Raw genomic sequence first — 9,269 nt, 5'->3', positions numbered from 1 at the left:
GGGCATAGATATGAAGTCTCCTTTTTTAGGAACTGGGTCTTGCTCTGAAGGTCCAAATTTCTTGAGGTCAAAAGTAATTAAGTTTGGAAAACTTTCCATTATGGTGAGCGAAAATCTCCAATACAATTAATTCAGAGTTTTAATAGGGCTTTTTATGATTTTAATAATGCTATCCATATTTGTAAGCAAATTAGAGCTTCAAAAGACCATTTCATCTCTTTCTATATTATATATGTGCACATACACACAAACACACACACACACACATATATATGCAGTTATTTATTAGTCAAAGATTTATTGAGCAACCCTCATACTCAAGTTAGGTTGTTAGGCAAATGGGATACGAAGATGACTAGAATATCATCTCTGTCCTGGAAAAGTTAATTACTAGAGAAGACAAATATATAAACAAATAACATCATAACAATAGCAGTTGTACTAGCTAACTCTTGCTGTGTGCTTCCTGTTTGCTAGACACTTTGTCAAGTGCTTTACATGGATATTTTATTTAATAGCATACAATAATACTGCAGGTAGGTACTGTTATAGATAAACAGAGGTTTTAAAGATGTTGGGTGCCTTGTCCAAGCCCATGAATGGGCAAAAGCTTCAAACCTAAGTCTGTCTAACCTGTAAAGCAAACTCTGAACTAGCACATTTTCTTGCATCCAAAATTCTGGAGGAGCAAAGAAACAGGAAGAATGCCATGGGGTGTGCAGCAAGGTAGGTGGTTCTTACTCCACAGCTAGTCTTGGATTTACTAGAGAAAAGGGAAACTGATTGAGTCCCTAGAACCTAAAGCCTAGGGAATAAAGGAGGCAAGGAGCAGGGGTCCTTCCAAAGTCAGAGCTGCACTGCTGGGAACTGCTTTATCAATTGGCCCAGGCAGCCCAACCCTGGGTACAAGAGGCACAGGAGGACTCCCTTGCCTCTCTTTGTACCTCTCAGTTAGGTTTACCGATAGCTCAGACATTGTTGATCTGTGTTGTCATTCCCATTTATCACTACAGTGTGAGTCATTGTTTTCCCATCTGCTTCTTTGAAGAAGCAATAAATGTGATCCACACCCATTTTACACTGGTCAGCAGCACTGGAATTGAGGAACAACCAAGGACAGTTACACAGCAAAATTTTTGGTAACATAGGCCTAATATCTGCCTCATAAAACTTTTCTACTTTTTTTTTTTTTTTTTGAGACAGGGTCTCACTCTGTTGCCCAGGCTGGAGTGCAGTGGTGCAATCTTAGCTCACAGTAACCTCTGCCTATGGGGTTCTATTTATCCTCCCACCTCAGCTTCCCAAGTAGCTAGGTCTACAGGCATGCACCACCATGCCCAGCTAATTTTTGTATATATTTTTGGTAGAGGTAGGATGTCACCATGTTGCCCAGGCTGGTCTTGAACTCCTGGGCTCAAGCAATCTGCCCACCTTGGCCTCTCAAAGTGTTGAGATTACAGGCATGAGCCACCGTGCCCAGCCTATAAAACTTTTCTTAGAAAAAAAAAAGTTATCAGGTATCTTGAGCTCTTTCAAAAAGGCATGACAAATTCTTAGTAACATTTATGTACTTCTCATACTTTTTGCTACGGGAAGACTTTTTAATTGACACATAATAATTGTACATATTTATGGGGTACAAGTGACATTGTGATATATGTATACATTGTATAATTATAAAATCAGGATAATTAGCATGTCCACCACTTCAGACACTTATCTCTTTGTCTTCAGAGCATTCAAAATTCTTTTATCTATTTTGAAATGTATAATAAATTATTGTTAACTATGTGTTATAGAACACTAGAACTATTGTGCTATAGAACACTAGAACTTATTCTTTCTAAGTATAATTTTGTACTTGTTAATCAACCTCTTCCTATTCCTCCTCCCCTTTACCTTTCCCAGCCTCTGTAATCACCATTCTACTGTCAACTCTGAGATCAACTTTTTTAGCTCCCAAATCTCAGATAACATATGGTATTTGTCTTTCTGTGCCTGGCTTATTTCACTTAACCTAATGTCCTCCAGGTTCATCCATGTTGCTGCAAATGACAGGATTTTATTCTTTTTTATGGCTGAATAATACTCCTTTGTGTGTATTTACCACATTTTCTTTATCCATTCATTCACTGATGGACACTTAGATTCCATATCTTTGCTACTGTGAATAGTGCTGCAATAAATGAGAATGTGGATATCACTTCAACACACTGATTTCCTTTCATTTGGATATATACCCAGTACTTGGATTGCTAGATCATATGGTAACCCTATTTTTAGTTTTTAAGGATCCTCCATACTGTATTTTATAATGACTACACTAGTTTTCACTCCCACTAACAGTATATGCATTCCTCTTTCTCCGCATCTTTGCCAGTATGTGCTTTATTTATCTTATTGATTATAGCTATTTTAACTGAGGTGAGTTGATATCTCACTGTGGCTTTGATTTGCATTTCCGTGATGATTCGTGATGTTGAACATTTTTTCTTATACCTGTTGGCCATTTGTAGGTCTTCTCTTGAGAAATATCTATTCAAATCATTTGCCCATTTTTAAATTGGATTGTTTGGGTTTTTTTTTTTTTTTTTTTGCTGTTGAGTTCCTTATATATTCTGGATATTAATCAATACAGGGGATATTAATCCCCTATCCGTGAATAGTTTGCAACTATTTTCTCCCATCCTGTAAGTTGTCTCTTCATTCTGTTGTTTCCTTTGCTGTGCAGAAGCTGTATAGTTTGATAGTCTCATTTACCTATTTTTGCTTTTGTTACCTGTGCTTTTGAGGTCTCATCAAAAACATTTTTACTTAGACCAATGTCCTGAAGCATTTTTTCTATGTTTTCTTGTAGTAGTTTCATAGTTTAGGTCTTATGTTTAAGTCTATAATCCATTTTGAGTTGATTTTTATATATGGTAAGTGATAGGGGTCTAGTTTCATTCTTCTGCATATAGATATCCAACTTCCCATGACCATTTATTGAAAGAGACTGTCTTTTCCCAAATGTATGCTCTTGGCACCTTTGTCAAAAATCAGCCAGTCATAAATATGTGGATTTACTACCATAAGACTTCCTATCCACTTAGTCTTCAAAAAATGTTTTCTGAGGCCCTACTATGCACCTAGTAGTGATCTAGGCACTGGGGTAGAGCTATAAACAGAAAAGACAAAATATCTGCCCTCAGAAAACTTGTTTACTTGCAAATGTAGCTGGATGAAAACTTAAAACTCAGCTTGATAAGGAACTAGTCCTGACAACAAATTACATAGAATGATGAAAAGGACAAGATGCAATTTCACTTATAAAAAGAGCTTCACAATGAGTTGGCAAGTGTATGAGATTCTTTTTAAGCTATGATTTTATTGTTTTTTAAAAAACAGGTCTTTTAAATTTTTTTTTTAAATCAAGCTACGTAGAAAATTACAAAGAAAGAAAGCAATAAATCGCCCATATTCTCCTTTCCAGATTAGCTCATGCTATCTTTGATGAATACAATTCCAGACACCTCTGGGCAGCTTTAGACACAGGTAGATATGATGGTATATGAGAAGGATCGCACTACAAGTGATTTTAGTAGAATTATTAAATAAAACTATACTTGAATTTAAAAAGAAACAGAAATCAGAGTAAAACTGGGTTGGATTATTGAACTGTAAATGTTTTTAACAAACAGTAATACTAAAAATTCATCAAAGGGAGGGCTGGAAATCTACATGCAGAAGAGTAAAATTGGACCTTTATCTCACACCATATAAGAAAATAAACTCAAAATGGACTAAAGACAAAAATGTTAGATCTGAAACCCTAAAACTACTAAAAGAAAACATAGAGGAAAAGCTACTTGAAAGTGGTCTGGGCAATAATTTTTTTGGATATGACAATGAAAGCAAAGGCAACAAAAATAGACAAGTGAGATTGCATCAAAGGTAAAGCTTCTTCAGAGCAAAGAATGCAAACAGAGTGTAAAGATAACTTCTGGAATGGGAGAAAATGTTTGCAAGCCATATATCTGATAAGCAGTTCAAATCCAAAATATTTAAGAACCCACACAACTCATCAGAAAATAATTTAAAAATCAAATAACCTGATTCTAAAATGAACAAAGAACCTGAAAAGACATTTCTCAAAGGAAGATATATAAATGGCCAAGAGGTATATGAAAGGGTTCTCAACATCGCTAATCATGAGGGAAATACAAATCAAGGCTGTGATGAGATATCGCCTCACACCTGTTAGAATGATTATCATCAAAACACAGAAGATAAGTATTGGCAAGGATGTGGAAAAAAGAGAACTCTTGTACACTGTTGGTAAAAATGTAAATTAGTACAGACATTATGGAAAATGCAATGCAGGTTCTTCAACAAATTAAAATAGAACTATGGTTGTAAAAATGGTTCAACAAACCCACTTCTGGGTATATATCCAAAGTAAATGAAATCATTATCTCCAAGTGATATCTGCACTCCCATGCTCATTGCTGCATTACTCACAATAGCCAAGATATGGCAACAATCTAAATGCCCACTGACAGATAAATAAAATGGGTTACATATGTACAATGAAATATTATTCCTTCACTTAAATGAAGGAAATCCTGTCATTTGCAACAACATGGAACCTGGAGGACATTATATTAAGTGAAATAAGTCAGACAGAGAAATACAAATACTGCATGATCTTACATGTGAAATCTAAAAAAGCCAAATTTATAAAAGCAAAGAGTAGAATGGCTGCCAGGGACTGGGGGAGAGGAAAATAGGGAGATGTTAGTCAAAGGGTACAAAGGTTCAGATATGCAGGGTGAATAAGTGCCAGTGATGGAATGTACAATATGGTGACTATTGTTAACAATACCTTATTACATACTTGAAATTTGCTAAAAGATACATCTCAAGGATTCTTAATACAGCAAAGAAAGAAAAAGAGAAAGAGAAGAAAAATAAAATTGTAACTATGTGAGGTGATGGCTATGTTCATTAGGTTGATGGTGGTGACTATTTCACAATGTATACATGTATCAAAACATCAAGTTGTTCACCTTAAATATACAAAATTTTTATTTGTCAATTATACCTCAGCAAAGCTGTGGGGGAGGATGGGGAGGAAAGCTGGAAAATGCACCATGAGAACAGCAGGAGGATGGGGCTGGCTGAGGAAGCCAAAGTGAGAAGGCAGTCCCTTCTTAAGGTGGCAGCTCATTCTCAGGTCCAGACAGGCTTGCCCTCTGGGAATTAGGTCTTGTAGTTTCAAATTTTATAATTACTTGAGAAATCCCAGAAACCGGATTTTTATTTAAAATTTTGATTTTTTTTAAAGATTTGGACTTTTTTTCAAGTTATTTAAGAAAAGTGCTGTCCCCAGCCTAACACCTCTGACTCTCTAATTTTAATCCCCAATGTAAGCACTTTTAATGACCTGCATTTTCCAAATATTTATCTTGCTATTTCCAAAAACTGTGCTTATGTTGTTATTTCTTGATTTATCCATTTTAAGTATAATCTATTCAACTCTTATTACCAGAGATGACCTACCCCCGCCCCCAATTATTTTTGTTTAAATTACCATGACTGTATAGTCACTGCTAAACCAAGTGGTAAACTATAATTATTTCCTAGATGTACAACTTTGTTTCATTTTTCTAAAAAGTAGCACTTTCTTATTTTATTATTTTTTCCCTTTTCCATGTAACTATTGCTAATTCTTCCCTTATTCTCAAATAACCTCCCAAAACAATCTTCCAGCTGTCATATGTATCACATCAGCTATTGATCCATTTTCCCCACCCGAATATTTCCCTCCTAAAGTGCTCCATGTTTTTGCTACGATGTGTACTGATTTTCTAGACATGGTTCTTAAAGCCTCAATAATATTGCTGTGATGTAAGGAAAGGGAAACATACGTTCTTAAGGATTATTATTTAAATAAATATTTTAAACATTGGCTGCCTTTGCTGTGTAGAATTAGAGGCTTTTTTTCCGAGACAATTCTTAGTAACTCTTCACTCTCAGCAACCATATCTATTGGTAGACGTAAACACATACAGTCCAGTTGCAGTAAGAAGCCTTTAGGTTAACATTTTTCTCGAAGGTGGCCTATTTTAGGATTTCTCATTGTTTAATACAGAGGAACAACTGCTCAATATTTCAGTCTTATCTTCCAACATTAGTTTTGCTTCCTCTCCATGTGTTTGAGTGTTTTTGATGTCTAAGGTTTTTACAGCAGACATTAGCTTCCTGAAATTTAATTCAAACATTTTGTAAAGGTCACTGTGTATATGTGTGTGTGCGTTTTCTGAGGAGCAGTTCCACAGTTTTTATCAGATTCTCAATGCCGTTCTTGATGCCAAGAGGTTAAAAATTTCTGCTTTGTAGAGTAGATGTGCTTGTAATTTGGAGAATCAAAATAATAAAGTTAGAAGGGACAAGAAGAAACCATTTGGCAGTTAAGCAATTAAGCCATCCAGGAGATAGAGTGAGTTATCCTTTTCTGGAAGCGGCTCATCCATGACTAAAGTGCACAGCTTTTCACCTGTCAAAACCAGTAGGCTTCAAATCTCCTCACCAGACTATAGAACCCAGTTAGGCTCTTTGACAGACAGCAGCCTATTGCTCCTTATTACATTTCTTACAGGGCCTCCTCACCATCCCCCACCATGCAGATTGCACAAGTCACCACCTGCACAGACAGGCAACTCTCTCTGCACACCAAGCTGGATTTCTGGTAAGTGTGTGGGACTACATAAAATGCATCAGACAAGGAGAAGGATACTTGCAATCAGTCCTATTCAGCTATAAACTCACCACATCCCTCAAGTGTGACATAAGGGAATTTAAAGGAAAAGGAAATAATATTTTTTTAAGTATGCATAATGAGTCAGGAGCTGCATATATATAAATTTCAGTTAATTCTCTCAATATTGGTATGGGATCTATTATTATCTTCACTTGAAAGAATAAATACTAAGAGAGAGATAATTTGTTCAAGATCATAGTGAATCACAGAGCTAAAATTCTAACTGACCCCTTTTTGTAAATATAAACTTTATTTTTTTAGACTGGTTTTAAATTTACAGCAAAATTGACTGAAAATTACAGACAGCTTTCACTGACCCCATCCCCACACATGCACAACCTCCCCGGCTCTCAATATTCACCGAGTGTGTTTTTTTAAATGCGCAAAAAAGGCATTTTCTTTTTTCTGCCAAAATTCTGCAATTCTAAATCCATTCACTTAACAGTAAATGTGTTTGAGTAATATCACATTTAAAAGGCCCCTACTATTAATTATATTAAAGCAAAATATGTTTTACATAATGAATAATTAATAACGACTTCATCATTTATATTTTGAGTAAATGTAGAGTTTCTCATACAGGATTTTCTTAGAGTAAACTCTATCCAAACCTAGTCCATATGATAAAATGACTCTATTGATACTTAAATTCATGTATGTGATCATATTAAATTGCATATTTTGAAGAATAACTTGTGATATACAATTTCTAAACTGTCTTTATTCACACAAAGTTCCATGAAAATCAGAAAATGAAAGTACCTAATCTCACTTCATAGCTGGAGCCATTTAATGACGAATACTCAACCAAAAAAAAAAAAAAAGTGATAGGGAGACAGTAGGCAAGAGAAACAGAATTTAAGACTGTTTGGTAAAATGTAGATTAAAAACTTCAAAAAGATAAAAAATATTGGTGGCTTTAGAAGATTTTGAACAAGTTAGTTAATCTTGCAATGCTTCCGTTTCGTCATCTGTAAAATGTGGATAACAATCAGATCTGCCTCATGAAGACCCTGTGAGAATTAAACAAGATGATGTGTTCAGAGTACAGAAGTCAGTGAGCCCAGCATCTACAAGTGTCTATATGAATTAGTGGTTATTATGGCTACGATTGTGCCTGCTGCTGCTAAAGTCAAACTTTTTTTCCTTTTATAACTGAACATAGCAGGATTTGCATTTGTGGAAGATGGTACCAAAATACCTATCTCTCTGAAAGTCAAATAAAGAGAAAAATCAAAAAATGTGGATTCATCTTCATTACATTTTGCCCTAAAAATTTACTACTTGTTTTTTGTCTTAAAATAATAGTCTTTTAAATTGAAAACAAAACAAAACACATAAGTCTTTGTGGGGAAGCAGAGCAGTCAGATCAGCCACTGCCTCATGTGTGGAGCCTGTGCTATCTTTTCAACAACATTAAAATTACATGGCAAAGTTCTATCCACTCTAAACAGGGAATCTCTTAGGAAGAGATTAAGAAATAACAGAACCAAGACGCAGACCATGTGAGGCCCTATTGTCGCCATAAGTCATGACTGTGGTCTAGAAATTTAGACAGGAATTTACCTCCACTTTTCTCATCAACAAAGTGAACACAAATGCACGCCTTAAAATCAGAGGATCCAAAATGTAACATATAAACTGGATTTTAGATGTCATTTCATTTGAATTTTTTCAGCAAGGCAAGCTTCAAAAACTCTGGAGAGAATTCCTGAGAATGACAATGCAACTAAAGCCTTTTTCTCCATTGAATTTTAAAATTCTGTCCCTGAAGAAAGATGCCTCAAATTAAAGTGTCATAGCCATGATCACCCACTAGGGGCAGAATTAGGACAAGCAGCAAAATCTTCTAACACCCAGCCCAGCACCCTTTCCAGTACCTCAAGAGAACTATCAAAAGAAAGGTTTTTTAAAACTAGTACTCTTTTTTCCTACTTCAGGCTTTCTAAGGTCATTATATTTTGAGGATAAAACAAAGTCCAGGAACACAAATAATTCAGCTCTAGCCACTTACCAGAAGGAGAAAATGAAGGGCTCTCTGCCAAGGTTATGTAAGATGTCACCCCCAAAACAATATCCCACTGACAGAGAAAGGGAACAGCCAGAATCTTGGCATGTGGCTGTAAAGCTCAAAGTTCAGTTCCATTTCAGATGTACCTAGAGTCGCTCAGGGAATTCTCCCCAAACATTTAAATTCAGCAATGGAAAAGTATTTAAGTTACATGGGAGGCATTTTTTATTCTTTTCCTTTCAGCAAGTGCTGCTTTCTTTGAAATATGAATTATATATACCCACTATAACTAAATGTCTTTGATGGAGAATGAATGACAGTTGGAACCTAGTTTTTCACTTGTTCCATTTATCACAGGATGTAAAATACTCTTACTCTGGTAAATATTTCTTCAAAGTATCATTCTCGAGTAGATTATGTGATTTTCCTTTACAAGATCAAATGCTTGGGGGGGAA

This window comes from Pongo pygmaeus, chromosome 6 (genome assembly GCF_028885625.2).
Source record: "Pongo pygmaeus isolate AG05252 chromosome 6, NHGRI_mPonPyg2-v2.0_pri, whole genome shotgun sequence".
NCBI classification, from domain to species: Eukaryota; Metazoa; Chordata; class Mammalia; order Primates; family Hominidae; genus Pongo; species Pongo pygmaeus.
Note: the sequence above shows the minus strand (reverse complement) of the source record.